General features: G+C 47.5%; 1 long non-coding RNA gene across 4 annotated transcripts in view; it reads left to right on the top strand.

Moving 5' to 3' along the window:
• LOC146768602 (uncharacterized) overlaps positions 1–19,444 on the top strand; it is a 35,276-nt gene that overhangs the window by 786 nt on the left and 15,046 nt on the right. For 2 of the 4 annotated variants that reach the window (XR_014950373.1, XR_014950309.1), the window contains exon 2: positions 448–16,448. This is a non-coding gene — a long non-coding RNA (uncharacterized LOC146768602). Of the gene's footprint in view, positions 1–447 lie in introns of all 4 variants that reach the window. The other 2 variants (XR_014950341.1, XR_014950367.1) reach the window with 2 other exon arrangements.

Here is a 19,444-nt window from a genome sequence, read left to right as displayed (position 1 = left end):
TCTTCCTGGTCTGCACTGACCCCAGATACATCCAGGTGTTGTGAGAGGCTCCACTGAAACAGATGGACAGATATTAAGTCACCTGAAAGGGATGTGGTGCAATGGTGATGTGGTGTGGGCAGGAGTCCTGAGTCTGAGGATGTCTCTGACTCCTCTGGGGAAGGCATGACCAGGCTCTGTGGTGCCCCTAAGGGTGGTAGCATCTTGTGCTGAGCAACCTTTTTGCCATGAGAGTGACACTGGGGGTGAACCTTTGAGTAAATGCATTCAAAGTTACTGGCTTGTCCCTGCAGTGCAGTGCCAGCAGCACCCTTGATACTCAACCCAATTTCCTCCTCTACTGGTCTCAGCCAGCTGGGTGTCTCTTTGGGGTTAGGATCCTAAATTGGTCATGTACTCTTCACCTTTTTTTGCCTTTTTGTATTTATTCTTTTCTCTTCATAACAGACATGAGGCAAGAAGCAATGTCTAGCAGATGTACTGTGCATCCTTCATGGTCTCCTCAGGACAGCTTCCTCAGACAAGTGACACCAGTGCTACTTCCAGTTCTGTCCCTGTTTTCATGCCTCTGTCCCAGCCTTATGGTGAGTCACAACAGTTGTATTTATGTCTAACAGAGCCAGGTTTTGCATAAGCTGTTTTATTTTTTAGTGAGCTCTCTCATCTGCTCAGTCAGGCGATGGCAGCTGGCGCTACCACGATGGGGAGTATCTTCAGCACGCTTTGCTCTGCCTCTCCTTTCTTGTGTACACTAAAACAATGGCTCTGGCTCCCCACCCCCAGCAGCTTGCTGACCTGGAGACCTCTGGGCATAAACAAAGCGCAGTGTTAGTGGAAAATCGGTGCAGCCCCCAGAAGGTCCTTAGGAAACACGTGAGCCCTGATGGAGCCAGCTGTTCTGTGTGGGAAGGCAAGAGGCAAACCCACATGATGCAGAGCAGAAAGGCGAGCCAGAGCTGGAGCACATTATTTGTCTTGTGGCCGAGAAGATGGGTGGCTTGGGCTGGATGGGGGTCAATGGTGCTCGGCTGTGTTTTGTGCAGAGACCTTCAAGGCAAGCTGAAAGAGCTGTAGATGTCAGGTCTTGGCAAAAGGATGTTGGAAGCCCCACAGCCCCAGGAGTCTCATAGGGCAGCATGTTGCTGTTTTAACCATTAGCTGAGTCTTTGCACAAGTTTCCTGTCACCTGCAGTTTTCTGTTCAGTGGGAAAGGTACAAACCCAGTACACAGGCAGTTGCAATTGCTGTCTGGTATCCAGCTCCTCCCTTTGCTTCTGGACTGGCATTGTGGGACAGAAAAACATTCAGGTTACCCAAGGAGAGGAAATCTCTTCTGTACAGCCCCTTGCATCCTGAGGAGGTGATTCAGATTGGAAAGGTTGTTTTTAACATAATCTTTATTCTAGGGTCCCCCTTGGGTGTGACTGTGGGTACTGTGAAACACATGTGTTAAGCAGGGTGATTTGTTGGTGCTAACAGAGAGGCCACAGCTTTTTAACCTCCTTAGGAAATCCAGTTAGGCTCTGCATGAGTGTTTTGGGGGTAATCTGGCTCACACACTGAAAGCCCTCCCTCCCACCACTGCCATGGCTCTGAGGCTCAAAGCAGAGGGTGAGGCAACATCCTCTTTGTGAAGTGAGTTGAAATGGTTCAGCTTCCCTTCAGAAGTTTCTGGGTGACCAGCCATGTTAACACAGCTGCAGCTGTGTCTCCACAGGGATGTTGTTTTTACAAGCTGAAACCAAGAACAATTCCCTCAAAGATGCACTGAGGATTAAAGTGATTATGCGGTAAAGACCAGTGTTGTCGCTTGAGCGGTGCTTTGGCTCAGACCTCTTCCCTCAAAATTGGAGAGCTGTAGGATCAAAGCTTAATTTAGGCTGAAAGGGACCCCCTGGAGGTGATTTAGTCCAATCCCCGATGAACCCCAAATGCAATGAATAGACTGTAAGGCATCATCATGTTTCTAAGTAGAGAAACTTTGAGAATAAATCTTGTCTTATTGGGGTTAAGTGGGACTTTTATAGTAATATAAGAGGGGCCAGAGGTTTGGCTGGCTGAGGATCACATCCAGACTCTTGTAGGCCCAAGTCACCCTCCAGAACTGTGGTGGTGCTGGTCCAAGTATGATCCCTCAGTTCATTATGAGTAATTCTGCTGCCTTCACCACTCTCATCTATGTCTGTCTGGGACAGGGTGCTCTGTGCCCATCATCATGGTTGTGTTTCCTGGCTTGGGCTGGGTAAATAATGGCCTCTTTGCCCCTCTGCAGTGACTGTGTGGCAGTGCAGTGGAGGGAGCACAAGAGCTGCATCACTTGATGGTTTGACCTCCTGGTGAAAGGGTGGTCGGTGATGTGTGGGGCAGGCATGTACAGACATGGAAACTGTGAGGAGGCCACCATTGATGTTCTGTGGTTTTGCATGGGTGGTGGTTTTGCCTTGCTGTTGCTGCTCCCTTTTCCTGATAGTGTCCTGGCACCTCTCCTCCCACCCTTTTGCTTAGAAACCTGCCTCTTTGCAAAGAAAATGCTCCGGCTAGCTAGGAACAGTTGTGTCCTGTCTGACCCTTGGTAGGAGGTGCATCTCATTGCAGAGAAGGTTAATGCATCTGGCATTTCTGCTCTCTGGATCCCAGACCACGTATTCTTGGAGCCCAAACCTTTCTCCAGACCTCCCAGGTTTCCATGAGTTTGCAACTGTGCTTCCTGCTACTGGTTGGTGTGGACATACGAAAAGAACAAATGTTGGATGTTATTTAGCACTTCAGCCAGGCCGTGCTGCAGCCAGGAAGTGCCATGGCCTGTAATGGAGAACATATGGGATCCCACACAAACACCCTCACTCGCTCCATCCTTGTTTCCCTGCCTGTAACATGGAAATAATAACTCAGTACCTCAAAGAAGAGCAGTGAGCCTTGCTTAATGAATTGGTTTGTGTAGTGCTCACAGACTTTTGTCCAGGAGGGGTGGCAGGAGATTGTTTTGTTTTTAGGGGCAGCAGCCTTGCCAGTCTGTCTTCTTCCTTGCTCCTAGTGGGAAGGAGATGCTGGGTGGCCTGTTTGGATGGCAGGCATTGGAACACAGTGGCCCCTGAGCACACAGGGACCTCTGGGGGCCTTGCTATACCAGATGGGGACATCGCAGCAGAGTGACCCATCTGTGCCCATCTGCACAGTGCTACCCCAGATCCCTTGTGGTGACACTTCTCGGGGCAAGATCAGTCCCACCCAGGGGGGTGTTGGATGGTTTCTCTATCCCTGTGCCTGCTTCTCAGTGGTTGTGAGGAAAACTGGGTCCCTCCCATGCAGCCATCCTTGCACATGTGTGCTCCACATCAAATGTTTGCTCCAAGAGATATGAGTAACATGGAAAAAAGTAATCTTGGAAAATAGGAATAATTCCCCAGATAGTAACATAAGGTAAAAGCCAAGAATCTCTTTGTTTATTTTTTCCTCTTCCTCCTCCTTATTTTTTTTATGTAAGAGTTTTTATTTTGCAAACTTATCTTTATCTTAAAGCCAATTTTAAAAATGATTTTCCTTTTCCACACTGACCTTTCTGAGGCAGACGAAAGGAACAGCCATTAGAGAAGAGAGCTGGTTAAGCCAGAAACCCTTTCTGCCTTCTCTTTTTCCTCCTCATCCAGGCCACTGTGTCTTCATTCCCTCCATCCTTCACTCCTGGTGTTGATTTCTAGAGAAGGAGATGGGCTTTTTTCTGCTTCCTGGTTGACAGGCTTTAACACAAACACACAGACACACACACACACACTCACACTTCCTCCCTGTGTTGATATTTCCTTGGTCTCTTTACTCCTGCTGAGCCAAACACACTGATGAAATAAGCTTCAGATTCAAGACCTTTCAGGAATGAAAATCTGGGCTCCTGTAACACAGGAAGTCCTCTCCAGTCTTTAGTGGTAGGGGTTGTAAGAAGCCCTCCTGAAAAGCAGGGTGGCTGAGCTGGACTGTGACCAGTGGTGTGTGAATTTGGTCAGAGACTGTGTCTCCCACTATTTCAGAATGGCTTGAAAAGCTGGAAGTCTGAGCACTCCACACAGAAATCTTCATAAAACCCCAACTACCCCTGCTACCTGGCCAGGGAAGATAAATCTCTGGGAGAGCTTCTGGGGCTGAGAGGGCAAAAGAGGATCCCCAGCATCCCCCAAGAGGCAAGGATGGGGTCAGCACTGTGGCTGAACTCATCCTGCAATCCTGTGCTGTAGCTGGTGAAAATCTGTCAAGCTGAGATGCGCTGAGCAAACCAGCTCACCAGTAAATGAAGTGGTGTTTTGCCAGAGAAATTTTTGCTCAGCAGAAACCGTGTGGCTGCATCTGATACTGGCTCTGTAAATGGCCATTAGACTGTTGTGGATGAGAGTGATATAATTGAATTTAAGGAAGAGGCTTAGAAGGGAGTAAACTTTTTTTTGCATAGTCTCCCAGAATTACTTTTTTTTTTCCCCTTCAGTTGGTAGCTGAAAATGTCAATAGGATGTAGTTAATACCTGGGGACATAAATAAGAACTAAGGGAGAGCAGATGAGAAGGAAAACTAGAGATGTCCATCTTCACTAGAGCTGGGCGTATGTAGCAATAAACGTTCACAAAATGTGCTTGTGAATAAAACATGCAGCCTGTCTTCCTTAGCAATTGTGACCCATTTTATTCCCAAACACTCTGCTGAAAAAGAATTTTCTACCCACAAAGATGTTCACGAAAGCAAGCTATCTTTTGGAGTAATGTGAATAAATATAACTGAATTCTCAGGCTGGTGTTTATTCTCAAAGCCAGGCTGAAGAGCCCTATCAGTTGCATAATAGGCTCGTGGAACAATCCGGCGTGATTGCAAATAACTCGTGATGAGGAGGGGATGTCACCTAACCAGGAGCGACTTAGGATGAATTACATGACCAATGGCACAACATAAATGCTGAGTGAGGAGTAGGGTATTTTCAGCAGAAGGGTCTCAGCTCAGCCATATGTTAAAATGCCTTCACACAAAGCACTTGTCACAGCCACTGGAGCAGCAAGCCCGCCCGTGAGCAGCCAGGCTGCCAGCTGATAACGCAGGGACAGATAGCGGCCGCTGAGTTTGTCAGAGGATTTATCTGCACTGAGCAACTTGATCAGCTTTAATCATATGTGACAGCAATGTGAGGTCTGAAGTTGTGGTCAATCAGTTTGAATTAATCCCTCCATCAATGTCACTGAACCGAAGATCAGGGCAAGTTGGTGTTGTTTTCTCACTTAGCCCATCGCCAGCAGGAGTGGGTCTCCGTGCCTGCAGGTGATCCCACCTTTCCTGCACTGGCCTACATGTCTCTTTGTGAGCCTTCCCTGGCCATGGTATCGGGGTGGAGAGGGAAAAGAGCTATTGGCTCACACAGAGTTTGTTCACCCCATGACTATTGCAAAGTCCTCTCCAGTGGGTTTTTAATTTTTTTTCCATGTGCAGCAGCAAGTTGCATTTCCATACGCCCAAAATGCCTGGGCTTTCCCAGCATCTCCCAGATGGCTATTACACATTAAACTATAATTGCACTGTCAGGGAGTTTTCCTTTCTGATGGTCTGCCAGTGCGTTCCTTTTCAAAAAAGTATATCTATTAAGGTTAGCAGCTCGGGCAGGAAACAATCCAGACAAATGCAGGCTGCCCCATCTTCGGGCCAATTAATCTGAACCAGATATCCAGTGAGATATCCAGATATCCAGGGGGACGGCGGAAATGCTGAATGAGAACTGTGGGGAGCACAGGGCAATTTAGCCAGGCTGTAAACTTGCAATTGAGATGCTTGGCAGCATCAGTCAGTGATTATGGGCTCTGGAGAGGGCACAGGAGGACTCTGCTGCAGTGGGCAAGCAAGCATGGGGTTTACGGGCAGCAACTACAGCGCTGTTGTCCTTCAGGCATGCCAAGGCCAGCTCCGTATTGACAAACTGCTGAGCATTTCTGGAGGGAAGGCCAGCAAAGTGCTAGGCTGGGTAGCATTCCAGTGGGAATAGCCTGTTGGCAGGTTATTCCTGTGCAGGAATAAAGTGCAGGAGAGGAGCCTGCATTGCTCAGACCCAGGAAGCAGTTTGCTGTGCAGCTGGCTAAAGGTGCTTGGTGATGCAGAGAGAACCTGTATGGAGGAATTAATGGAATATTAAGAAGACCACTTTTAAGGCAGAAACACTTCTAGGAATCTGGGTGGCTGCCTGGATAGGGCAGTGGGACTGCAGCAGAGACCATGGGTAGGGAAGTTGTGAGCAGTTAATTCTTCTGGAAACTCAGCAGTATGTAGGGACTGGCAGTTCCTGGCAACCCCATGGCAGGACAATAAATTAGGAAAACATAGTCTAACTTAAAACATGGCAAAGCAAAGAGGCAAAGCCATGTATTTCATTTTCTTTATTCCATCTATGAGGATTTAAGACCTTCTGGCTTGGAAAGAAATGAAAAATTGTTCAGAATGTTTCATTTTGACAATACTGAAATGAAATCTTTTGGCTGCCTGAAGAGCTGCCTGGTCATCCCTCCCCTCATTTTTTTAATTTCCTTTTTTTATTTATTTTTAAATATCAACACCTATCCAGGCTGTGACAAGCCCATGAAGATTTTGGTGCCATCACTTCTGCATATATATCAGAAAAAGCACTGCCAGTTGTATTCAAGTGCAGATTCAGATGATCAAGGACATGTCATGGGCTGAGGGCATGAATTTCTCCAAGGAGCACCATGAAGTCTGTGATCAGACTCATAGAATGTTAACCAAATGGGGAGAAATGTGTATAGGAAAAGTTTGATAGAGGTCTAAGAGAAGGAGACTACCCTGAAATAATAATTGCCTTTTCAGTACAAGCTGATTTGGAAAAAAAGAAGAGTTTTTACTCATTCTCTCTCCTTCTATCCTCCTCTCCCCTGTTTGATTTGTAGTATAATACAAATAGTGCAATATCTATAAACCCTCTCTCAGTAGTGCCATTCCTGACCCTACATGAGAAAAAAACCTCAAAGTAACAGAAAACCTTAGGCAAAAATGTTCAGGAATGGATAGCATGTGATATTTTGTATAGATTTTAGTCCTAGATGAGTTATATGAAAATGAATTGGCTACAGCAGAGAGGTCAGCAAAAGCTGTTGTTAAAAGCTACTCTCTTTCAAGATACATATAAAACCCTCCATACAGATTCCCTTTATGAAATATACAGCTGAAATGATAGGAGCTGCTATCCAAATTGCAAACGGTGCACACAGTGTGTCAGGAGAGGTGTGACCAGAGGAGAGAGTAACTGAGTGCAAGCACAGGAGGCCACTGCAAAGCACAGGAGGAAGCTGCATCATTCTCTGCAGAAAAGCCACAAAAGTGTCACAGAAGCAGATAAAGGAGGATGTAAGCAAACATCAAAGAAAAGGCTTGTAGCACTGCTTTAGAGAGTTTTAGGGGAAGCAATCCTGAAAGAGTAACTGGGGAATCGCTCCTTTGTTTCCCTTCTGTGTTTAGGGAAAACAGGCTTTACCACTGCTTGAATCCACAGCTCTGCCAAGGAGAGAGGGAAGTGCCCTGCTGCAGGACAGGCAGGCTGTGAGGACACAGCACCAGGCGTGGGGGTTGCTGAGGGGCAACCAGGGCACTCGTTTTCTCTCTAATCCCCTGTTCCTCAGTCGCTCAAAATGCTTGTCTTTCAAGCAGTGGTCATTATTCCAGCCTGGGTCTGTGCAGGAAGGAGGCTTTCTCTGGAAAAGAAATGTGGTTCAACCAATTAGGAAGAAAGTAGTGATGTTCTTAGCAGATTTTTGGCCAAAACCCCAGAGAATGAAAGGCTGAAATTAAGCAGGGAAGTAACCTTTGCAATGACGACCTCTCTTAGCTTATGTCTGCAAAGTTGACTTTTTCTTGAGCACATTTTGATTGCTCTAAAGTCATGTACTGTGTGTGCACTGTACTTTTTTCTGTGGCTAAGCTCTCAAAGTGAGCATCTGAACAAGGCTTTGCAGTTTGCATGAGTGGCTGATTTCCCTGCACAATGACAAGTCTGGTTAAATGTATCATGGGCTGAGCAAAATGCAGACAGAGCCCCAGCCTGACCCCCTGCCAAGGTTGGAGAGGGGCAGAAGACCCTGCACTGCAGATCCTTGGTGGAGCTCCCAGGGCTGGGCAACCACAACTTCTCTGGGTGGCCTGTTCCAGAGCTTCATCACCTTCACAGTAAAGAATTTCTTTCAATATCTAATGTAAACCTGCCTTTTTTCAGTTTGAATCCATTCCCCCTTGTACATGCTCTTGTACAAAGCTCCTCTCCATCTTTCTTGTGGGGTCCCTTTAGGTATTGGAAGGTAGGATGTGAGGTGGACAAGAGATACAAAAGAACTCTGGAAGGTGGTGAAATAGGAGGGATATTCTGCTCCTTGGGCAAACAGACACGATGTCCACAGCTACATCTGGTATGCAGCAGTGCTTCAGAGATGTGCAGACCAAAGTTCCTACTTTCCTTATGTTTTTCTTTAAAATAGATAATCAACAAAATTAAAACAAGCCTTCCCTTCCTTGGAAACTAGAGATGAAATGTTGGATGCCACTCCCCACAGACAGCAGCTTTGTGCAGGTGGCCATCACTAACCCCTGGGCAAGGGGGAGGAGGGTCTCAAGCCCCACAGAGGGATTTCTGGGTATGACAAGGGGAGTTGTCACAATCTCAGCCTGCTCTTGGGCTGTATGCAGAGGCAGGTGGGAAGGGGAGTGCCCTCAGCACCCCTCAAGAGCCAGGGCATACTGCTTCACATTTTTCCTGCCTAATAAGTCAGCAGAGAAATCCCTACTAGGGCCAGTTTTTAGGGATTTCTTGACCTCTACCCTTCCACAGCCCACTGCATCCTCCTTCCCCCATGGGAAGGGGTACAGCATCCTCAGAGGGCTGGGTAGCACCTCGGGACCTTTGGGAGGCCAGCCTGGGGCCTCTGTCACTGCTGCAGTCCTGCTCTGGCTGCAGAGCAGAAAGGGAACAGGAGCTGGCGATGCCGTGTCTGTCATCCCATGGGATGGGAAGCTCAGCCTGAACCAAAGGGGCCATTTAGCATTGTGAATTATTGAGTGCTTTGCAATGTGGAGGAGCTGAGTGAGTCAGCTGAGGTCGGGCAACCTGTGCTCCAATTTTAGAAACATGGGCTGACCAGGGAGAAAAACACCCCTGCAGCCCTCCAAAGCTGCTCTGTGAGGGCTGGAGCCCCTTGCAGCCAGGTGGGGATGATGTGGGGGTAGATGGGAGGTGATGCTGGGGGTCTCACTGGTGGCAAAGGGGGAAGGGATTCATTCTTCCTCCAGGGATGGAGAGAGGAGACTGGGCAGTGAGCTGTGAGCACACTGCTGATGCTTAATATTTATTAATGACTTGGAAAAGTGGGGGAAGCAGTGAAGCAGCAAGTTTTGCAGATGGTATGAAATAATTTAGGATAGAGAAGACTGTGCAGGCACCCAGTGGGACTTACCCAAGGTAAGAGGCAGGTGACCCTTGCTGCTGACACACACGGTGGGGAAGGCTGCCTCGATGGCATCACAGCCTCTCTGGGTTCATAATCAACCACAGCTGCCTGGGTGATGGTGGGGGGAGGCTGGGTGTCACCACACACAGCTCACTGGGAACATCTGCTCAGTCTGCAGCAGCTGGCTCAGAAGAGAACAAAATGGCTGGCTATATAAAGAACAGTGTTAAAAAAAAAAAGAAATCTATGCTGAAAATACCACCTTTCTGCTGTCTAGGCAGAGCAGGTGAATTATGGACTGGAGACATCCTCTTGTTGCACGCGTAACAGATGAATAGTGTGGAGCAAAATTGAGCAGAGAAAGTGATGGATGCAGAGAGACTGAAAATAAAGACTGTCTTGTTCCCACCTATATCAGGAGGATTAAGGTGAAGTGTTTGAAAAACAAAGACAAATCAGTTTATTCTCCTAAATGAGCCAAAATCAAAGAGACATCCATGGACAGTGATGGCCAAGATGGCTAATGTGGGCAAAAGGATGGATTCTTTTCAGCTGTGTAGCATCAGCCCGGGGGATGAGAGTGCAAGATACATTGTGCACAACCAAGAATCCAGCATGATGCAGGGTAGGGCTGTCCATGTAGGTGAATCACAAACATTCCTGTTTTGTGCGAGGGTCAGGATTTGGCAGGGCAGGTTGACTGGGCTGTAGCTCCAGAGGGTTGCCCTCAAGGCTTCCTGCAGCTCTTCCCTGAGGCATGGCAGTGCTCACAGTGCAAAGGTGATGCTGAGCTGGGAGGGAAGGTGAGTGTTTCCCCCAACAGGGCGAAACCAGCAGCCAGCATGTGGGACCCATCTGATTTCTTCACAAAAGAGGGCTGAGTTGCTGGCTGTGCCACCCACAGCAGTGGGGGAAAGAGGCAGAGGAGATTGGGGTTTGCATTGAAATGTCTGCTAATTCTTACCTCTCCACCTATTCACTGGCACCCAGGACTGAGGTTTGGTCTTCCACCTGCACATGGGCTGCAGAATCTCCTTGCCCCGTAGCTTTCACTGCTTGGTGCCATTGTCTGCAAAATAAACACAGCATACAAAAGTTGTGCCTTGGCAACTAATGGGGTAAAAATGCAAGGTGGAAATAGCTTGTCTCAGAGACACACATATTCATCCTGCTGGGAAGGAGCTGCTTCTCACATAGGATCTTAAAGCAGTAGGACTGTAAACAGCATTTGGTCCCTGGCACAGGTTGTCTTCACTCCTCCAGAGCAACTCAGGGGAAGTCATCTCATCCTGGACACTCGTGGCACCACTCAGTCAAATTCTTCCAGGGTGGTTAGTTAAATTTCTCAAACAAGACAAGCCTCTGCCTCTGATACAGTTAGGAAATGTGACCTAGTTAAGCCCAGACGTTTCTGAGTGCGATGAAATGGAAGCGACTCGCGCTCGCTGCAAATTGACACCAGAAATAGAGCGTTTGCTGCTCGCCAGGCCAGCAGAGCACCGAACCCACACCGTGCTTGTGGGTCCTGCCTCATGCAGGACTGCCACAGCAGCCCTGTCCTTCTCTGCACTGTCACTGTCCCACCAGGCACCAGGGACCCCCACAGCCCCGGCCATTCCCCATCTGCGCCTCGCTCTCCTCCATGAAATCCAATTAAAGGGTGAAATGAATTTTGGAGTCACTGCTACAGGCTGTGCATGTCTGTGCATGGAGGAGGGGGTGGAAAAGGCCTGTCTGCCGGTGCTGGAGCAGCAGAGAGCTGGCTCTGGGCTCGTTTTAAGTCCAGCCCCACTGAAAAGCTGCTGCCGCAGCTGCAAGGGAACTATAAAAGTACCATGCAATAACGTTATCGCTTTGATGGATGCTGGAGAGGGTTTGAATGCCTTTTCTTTTTTTTTTTTTTTCTTTTACGGTGTGGCCTTGTACCTTGCAGCTTCCCTTGCTGTAACGTGCCGGTTTCTTTTGTAACTCAGATACTTCCCCCTCCTCTCTTTTAAACGGCATAATACCTTCATTTGCTGCCCCTTTCCTGGAGGAAAAAAGAATTGCTTTACTATTTTGGTTGGGGAAAAAAGCCTTTGTCCTATCCTCTTGCTCTGCCTAGAGCAAATTAGTCTCTCTAACACAGATTAGCACAGAGGTGTCCAGAAAGGAGCACCAATGCACACTGTCCAAGTGCCTGGAGCTCCTCTCTTGAAGAGGAACTGACCTTGTGGGGACCGCAGGCTTCTTGGGAGGGAAAACAAACTTCTTGGTGCTGAAAGTCATTGGTTTTGGCATTTTCTTTCTCAGAAACAGTTTCCCTTTTGACAGAGCTACGCTTGGGGCAGTCCACTCAAATGCACTGCTGATGTCTTGGACCCTCCAAGGGGCTGACATGAGAGCTTTAGGAGTGCACCACAATGATGTGACCTCAATTTGCCATTTTAGAAGGGTTCTGCAAATGGTTGGACAGGCTGATGCAATGGATCCTTTCCCAGAAGGTTCCCCTCCATCCTCCCACACTTCTCAGCAGCTTTCCCCCATCCCACCCTTTCTCCCCTGTGTTTTCCCCTGTGCACAATCAGGCTGTGGAGTTCACTCCTGCCAATTCAGACAGAGGCCAAAAGCACAGAGGGGATTGCAAAGCAATCAGGTTCAGAGGAGAAAACTCCCTGAAGGCTGTGAATGTTGCAGGCACAGCCTCTGGCTCGGGGAGTTGCTATGCTGTGGAGTGCCAGAGGATGGGAGGGTCCTCTGGGGAAAGTCACACTCCACGCCTGTTGTGGTTTTCTTCACTTTTTCCTTGGACATCTGCTCCTGGCCACTGCTGCAGGCAGTGTACCAAGCTGGAAGCCCACCAGTCTGGTGAGGGGTGGTCCTTATTGCACCCTACACTTCTGTAGTGCTCTGATTTTGTTTGTCCTCCTTATTCCATCTCTCTGGCTGTTTCCCTGATAGGAAGACTTCTTCTCCTTCCCACTTGGCTCTGGCCGTGTTCTCATCTTAGACAGTTTGTCTCAACGCTCAGGCCTTGCTTGGCTTCAGCTGTGGATGACTCATTCCCTGTGCCTTGCCTCAGTCCCACCTCTTGGCTGTCTCTTGGACATCTGCTGTGCACTGCATCTTTCAAACACAGCCTGCCTGCCGACACAGCTCCGTGCCCTCACACAGCCCCTTGACAGCAGAAATTTGCCTTCCCCGGGGAGCTGAGGCCTCTCCAATGGCACAGTGGGCTCTCCAGTGGATAGCATCAACAGCTAGGCATTAGTGCAGTCCTCTCCTCAGCCTAAAGATAACTTTATCTCCCAACCAGCCTGGAGTCGCAAGTACAGGAGAGGGAGGGAGCAGCACAAGCTCCTGCTGTGCTCACCAGGCTGTCCCTGGGTACCCAGTTAAAGGGTTTTTGAGCTCGTTGGGTGTAAAAAGCCATGTGCAGCCAGAGACCTGCTTGCTTTGCTGCCCCATGGCTCCCTCCCTACTCTTGCACCCACGTCTGGAATGTGCCTCACTCAGCATGCTCTGCCTGCCCCTCTTGCCTCATTGCCTGCCCTGCTGCAGGGTAGCACAACTTTTCACGCAACTTTTGTGATTAATTCCCTTCTCATGGGAGAAGAAGGAGGAGGAGGAGAGCTGTTTTGCACAACCTGAGGCCCTGTGGAGAAGGGCTGCCCCATCCCTGTTTGTTTCACAAACGGGGCTCCCTGGAGACACCAGTTCCTCAGGGGCACAGAGAACTCATTGTAGAGGGATGCATTTGTGCCCAAATAGATGGAGTAAGAGTATGATTTCTTTTAGTCTTACTTCCAAGTTTGTTTCCATGTAGGGTTTAGGAGTAAGATGTTGCTGGTTATCAAGGCTATAAAATCTAAAGAAAAAGTAGAAGGTTGAATTTCAGGCCAGTATCATTAGCCTAGACAAAATTTGATGAATGTGCTCTCTTTGTTCCCTACTCTCCTAAAATGAACTCAGACCAGGCCAGTGCTTCCTTCATGGTGAGGGATTTCTGAGGTTCTGACTCCATGGAAAGTTTGACTGGTGTGGGTGTGTGGCCAATTTTTGAAGACAGCATTTGTTGAGGGTTTACTCAGTGCTTGGAATATAAAACTGAGCAAAGCATATACATTCAGTTGCTGTGCTAAGAGTAAGGGCTTTATGGGTGTGAACACAGGAGGTTCTCTGCTGCTGCAAACCCAAACCACCTGGCTGAGTTAAATACAAAGATATGCACTTAAGAAACTCCTGTGCAGATCTACAGTTGACTAACAACTGTGCTGAGAAGAGACAAAACCCAGGTGCATTTCCAAGTGAAAACTTCCTCAGCTACTTAATGTCAACAGTAATAATTCCTGTTATTGGTGTCTTTCACCTTGAAGCCTCTACAAATACTTTGTAGGTCTGTGTGTACATTTGATCATTTGCCCAGCAATGAAGGGGAGACTCTGGTGTGGGATGTAGCAGCCATACTCTGTTATCTACAGTGATCTTGGGCTCCTTCTCATTTCTGAGCACACAACAGCAGTGTTGTTAGCTCTCTAATTTTTTTCCTCCAACCTCCTTCCCCTGCATTTCTCCTCCACATCCCTCCTTACATCCCTTGCTCCCACTCTTGCCCTTCTGTGCTGTGTTCCCTGTTCCTGGACAGCCCTCCCTCGTCTCATCTGTGAGTGCACCATTGCTCTGCCTTGGCAGACCTCTGCAAAACTATCCTCCTAAAGCACTCCCCCTTCTTTCCTCTCCTCCAGACTCCTCTGAACTTGAACTCTTGAATTTTGGTTGGATTTGCATGCCATGCCTGTTTTAACTTGCACACAGCCTGAGACAGCATAGATGTTTTATCTACGGTGACAAATTGCTGTGTAAAGTTACAGTGCTACATGAAGAGAACAACCACCCTAATGGTACTGCAAGCTGAGTGACATTGTATGCCAGGGAGAAGAGGTAAAGAAAACAAAGGTCAGTGGTGTTTCATTAAATCTGAAAGCAAAAATGTACATAAAAGGTGTCTTTATCTAATGCTTTGCATCCAGACACTTTCTGAGATCATCTGCCCGGAGTCTCCTGTTACAAGCAGAGGAAGGACAAACTTCCTTGTCCCTCAGGGGTGCTCAGAACATACTGATTGTAAGAGCCACCTCCAGGTGGCTCCTCCAGGCTGGGACTGAGGTTCCCACTGCCAATTCCACCCATGGTTACATTTAAGCTGCTTTAAGTGAGGACTTAAATGTCACATGCCTAACCTCACCCAGCTGATCCTCTGCCATACCTGCTCACTTTAATTTTTTCTTCTGGGTTGGGCTTCTTCATATTTCAGATGACCTTACAAAAGTGAGTACTGCATGAAGTGCTGGGCAGGTAGCAAGCAAGCTGCCCCAAGCTGCTGCTCATCACCAGCCTGACACTTGCACATCATGGTTTTCCACCCTTCTCCAAGCCCAAGCTTCATCTCTAGCTCCTCAACACAGAGAAGAGTCCCAAAAAGACACCAAAAAAGTAATTTATGATGTGTTCATGCAGCACCTTGCATTGCAGGAGTGAAGCCTTGATGTGCAGTGCCTCACTTCTGCATTAAAACATTTGCATAATGTGTGATCTCTCTCCACCCCGGGCAGGAGCAGAGCTGATCTCAGTGCATAGGACAGCTTGGAGCCTTTGGCCCATTTCTCCACAGACATGCTAGATGGTCTGACTCATGTGGCATGTATTCATCCAGAAACAGGCTTGGGATTGTCCTCAGCAATTTCTTCAACAAAATGGGCCAGAAAGTACCCAGGGGGACAGCACCAGGCCTTGGCTGTGAGATCTTCTAGTCAGCAAAATAAGGAAAACAAATTTTTTTTTTGTTATTCAGCTACTCAAAGGTAACTGAATACCATCAGTGTGAAACCTTAGGTTGTTGAACAAGATGGGCACATGAGCACAGTGGAAAATAGGGACCAATAGGGACCTTTTGACCCATACTGTCCAATCCCCTTCTGCTTGGGGTAGCTGTGGTAAAGAGCTGTCTCACTTCTGCATTAAAACAAGTTGGGTTTTTTGTCCCCATAAAATCTCCTGGAAGTCAGTCCCAGAGATACACTTCTTGGACAGTCAAGTCCTTCTTCTAATTTCCAGCTGAAATGTATTCCTGGCAAATTTATAGGCACTTGTTCTTCTGCCAGCACTGCCCTTTCACTCAAATAGCTCTTCTCTCTTCCTGGTACTTCCCTCCAGGGTATTTGTAAGCAACAAATATATCTTTTTCCAGCCTGCATTTTGCTAGACTCAAGAAACCAAACTCATTTAGTCTCTTCTTGTGGAAGAAAGCTCTCTCCTCCCAGGTCACGACAAGAGAAAAAGGCACAAAAAAAGAGCAATTTTAAATTAATTAATCTTTTATGTAGACATGCAATATTCTGTACTTCTGTGATGGCATTAAAATCTTGCTATTTCTATTAGAAATCCCTCATCTGACATGTCTTAGGCTCGCATTTGTCTTTCTCACATCTGCATGCTACTGCCAGCTTACAGACATTTGATCAGCTCGTGAGCTCAGGTCTTTCTCCTCCTCTGTCACTTCCAACTGATGAGCTCCCAGCTGGTAGCAGAAATTCTCATTATTACTCCCTTGGGGCACGACCTTGCATTTTGTACTATTAAATCTGATGCTGTCTCTATTGCTTCTGTCCCTTTTTCGTAGGAAAACTGTTCTGATTAGTCACCATATAATGCCTTAGAGACCTAAAGACATATTCACTATATTTTTATTTTTAGAAACTGTTTGCTGTTTCAGTATTTTCATTCAATGAATGATGTTGATGTCTCTCTGTATTACCACATCTCTCTAACAGAAACTCCGGGCTGCTGTGCAGAAGGGCAGGAAAAAATTGCCTTCCAGATGAAATATATGGCAAGAAGAGCTATATTTCCAAACAATTTCAGGGAAATAATTTTCTAAGTTATTTGTCACTCTGCTGCACAAAATGATCAGACACACTGTCCAATCAACAGCAAACCAGAACCTAACAGGTATGAAAATGTTCTGTTTTATCTAACTATTTTTCCAGTGATTCAGATTTACTGTGAGTAAATTTACTGCATCTCGCTGCTGGGATGCAGCTCTCATCTACAGAGCTGTCACAGTGATGGCTCCCAGCACTTTGGGTTTTAACCATTAAAACTATTTTTATGATGTTCAAAATACTTCAGAAACAACTGCTGTTATTGCCTAATTTTTGTGCCTAATTACTGTGGCAGTGGGCAGCTTATGAAGATCTGTGATGGTGATGAGAATTCATTTACTCTAACCTCTCATTTTCAATTACAAATAATGCTGTGTGGAGATCATTTTACCCAGAGAAGGTCTGGTATAATTCAAAACACCCCCCACATCCTTAGGATGCTGCAGCCACTCTGAAGTGTCTGAACACTGCTGGTGCTTTATGGAAAAATGTATTTCAGAAAATAGCTGGGGAGAGGTGCCCACAGAGGTACTGCAGAATTTTATTTCCCACATCCAGGTTGTCTGGTGGATGTTTGTGAGGCATTTCACAGGGCTGTGAGCTCTTTAATGGCTTTGGAGGTGTTCGAGCAGCACCCAGTGCCATGGGGCTTCCTGGCCTGAGGGGACCTCTGCGAAGTCCAACTCTGCAAGTGAGTATTGAGAATACTTTGATTGCTGTAAACCAGAGAAGTCTGGTGTGTCTAGAGAGCTGTAGTCCTGACAGGGTTTTAAAAGCAAAGACATTTTCAATTTGTTCTTCTCCCACAAATGAGGCGCATTCCAGAGGCGCATGATGATTTGCCATGGAGGTTTTCAGATGGCCAACATTTGTTTCTCTTGAAATAACCAAATTTCTTTTCCACACTGTGTTCTGCATGTGCTCTGGGGATGCCTCCTGTGTTGGGATGCTGTGGGGAAGAGGTGTCTGGGGGGGACTCTTGCTGTGTGCCCACGTTACAGGCTTTGGTGGCATCTGCATGACCTGCTCAAATCATCAGGACCTCTGTGCACCCTTTCAAGCTGTGCACTATGGGTTTGTGCCAACAAAGATTGTATTTCTTGCCTTGTCCAGACATGCTAATGAGGCATTCTGACAGGGCTTACCTTTGGAGACGTGAAAGAAAACTGCAGAGGGAGATGGAAGGCAAAGCATCATTTTGGAAGCCCGAGAACTTCTGAAACATTAATCTGGTAAATAACTCCCTGCCAACAGAATTTCACTAAACCACTGATCTGAATCATGTCACAGATGGCATCGTCTTCCAGAGTGCTAGCAAAACACAGGGCTCAACCTTCAGTGCCCCTGCATCGCTATTTCTGATCCAGCACAACAACACGCCTGCAAAAGACAGAGCTTTTAATAACTGCAAGTCAGGAAAAAAAGAACCAGCCCTGTTTGGGATCTGAATAGCTGCCTTGCAGAAGGAGAATTGCCCATTTTGCTCAGTGCAGCAGTGAAGATGGGCTCACAGCATACAGAGCACCACATGCTCCGATAGACTGCGAGATCCGCTACGATGCGTTTTTATAAATGTAAAATCTCAACTGGCATTTCCGAGTGGAAGGTCTTAGGCTTGATAAAGCAGGACCAGCCATGGCACAAATGAAAGAGGAGGAAGGGATTGCAGGTCAGCCAGCAGCCTCCATTTATGGCATTGCATGGCTGCAAGAAGAATTTAGGCTTGAAACATTGTTTTAAATCCTAAAATCAGGACCAGCTGAGGCCAGGATGGCTAAATAGTAGTGCTTCTGGGCATGTAATCTCTGGTGCCAGAAGCTACATATTATGTCAGCTAATGATCTTTTTGGCACCTGAATTTAGGCGCCCATCCTGGCTGTGTATCACCTGCTCAGTCAGAAGAGATTAGTGGTCTCCACCTCCCTACAGCTGATTTCCATGCAGGAGGACGTGCTAGCTGCAGCTCAGATCCATGGGTGGGAGCTCATTTGGGTGGCCAGGACCCTGAGGAGAGCCACAGCACACATCCATGGCATGCAGCACCTCTCCCAGGCACCTGGAGCCTGGCAGCCTGACCTCAGCTGGAGTTTCACAGGAAGAGGAGCTGAGATTTCCTCACCTGCTTTCCCAAGGAGGGACAGGCCTCCCAAGGGACTGGTACATGTCTCTGGGTCTTTGCCCTGCCATCTCCTCAGCTACCACAGAGAAATCTTTACAAAAGATGGTCAGTTTCGGTAGACATCTTTCTAACCACCACCACCCCCTCAAGGAAAAAGATGTTAAGAGCTAAAGATTGTGAAAGCAAGCCCTCCACGAGCAGGAAGGTGGTGGAGGAGAGCCAGAATGATAGTGGCCTTGTGCAATCTAATTTCTGGGCCCCATGAGTGTCCAACTTGCCTGCTCCTTTAGCCTCTGGAGCCCTGCCTCTCTTAGTGCACAGACTGCAGCTGTGGAGGGGCTGAACAGCAAAACATGAGGACAGAGAAGGCTGCTGCCAGTTGACCTCTGCTCCTTTCTTTGGAGAAGATGGAAAGTGTGTAACAGGTGATGTGGAGGCTGAAAGAAGACACTGTCTCACTGAGAAGACACCAGCATTCTGTCCCAGAGAACTGGACTTTCTCCCTGCCTGTGGTGCCGTGTACCTCTGGGATATCATGGACATCACTTCCTCAAGAATTTGTAGGTAATCACTGCCTCTGTGTGCTCTCATTGCCCAGTATCCATCTTGAAATCAAAGGGGTGCAGTGACAGAAATCTGTGAGAGTCCTGCTCTGAACCTCCATGCATTGTGCCACTCTGATGGTCCCTGGGTGGGCAGACCTTGGGCAGATCAAAGGGGCTGTCAGAAATAGCTGCTTTTTCTCACCAGGTGAGCTGGTGATTATAAATGCAGGAGTTGCTGTAAGCACTTCAGCGTTACAATGGTATTACAGAAGAACCTAAGAGGAAATTAATAGGACCAGAGTTAGCAGATTTGAATAGCATGTCTTACAAAAGGCTGAGGAATCCATCAGCCCTTGGCAAGACCTCTCACAGAAGATGTCAGCCCAGCCAGTTAAAGTC

This window comes from Lonchura striata, chromosome 1, assembly GCF_050655825.1.
Source record: "Lonchura striata isolate lonStrDom1 chromosome 1, ASM5065582v1, whole genome shotgun sequence".
NCBI classification, from domain to species: Eukaryota; Metazoa; Chordata; class Aves; order Passeriformes; family Estrildidae; genus Lonchura; species Lonchura striata.
The sequence above is the reverse complement of the archived record's forward strand: the minus strand, read 5'-3'. Positions and strand labels throughout refer to the sequence as shown.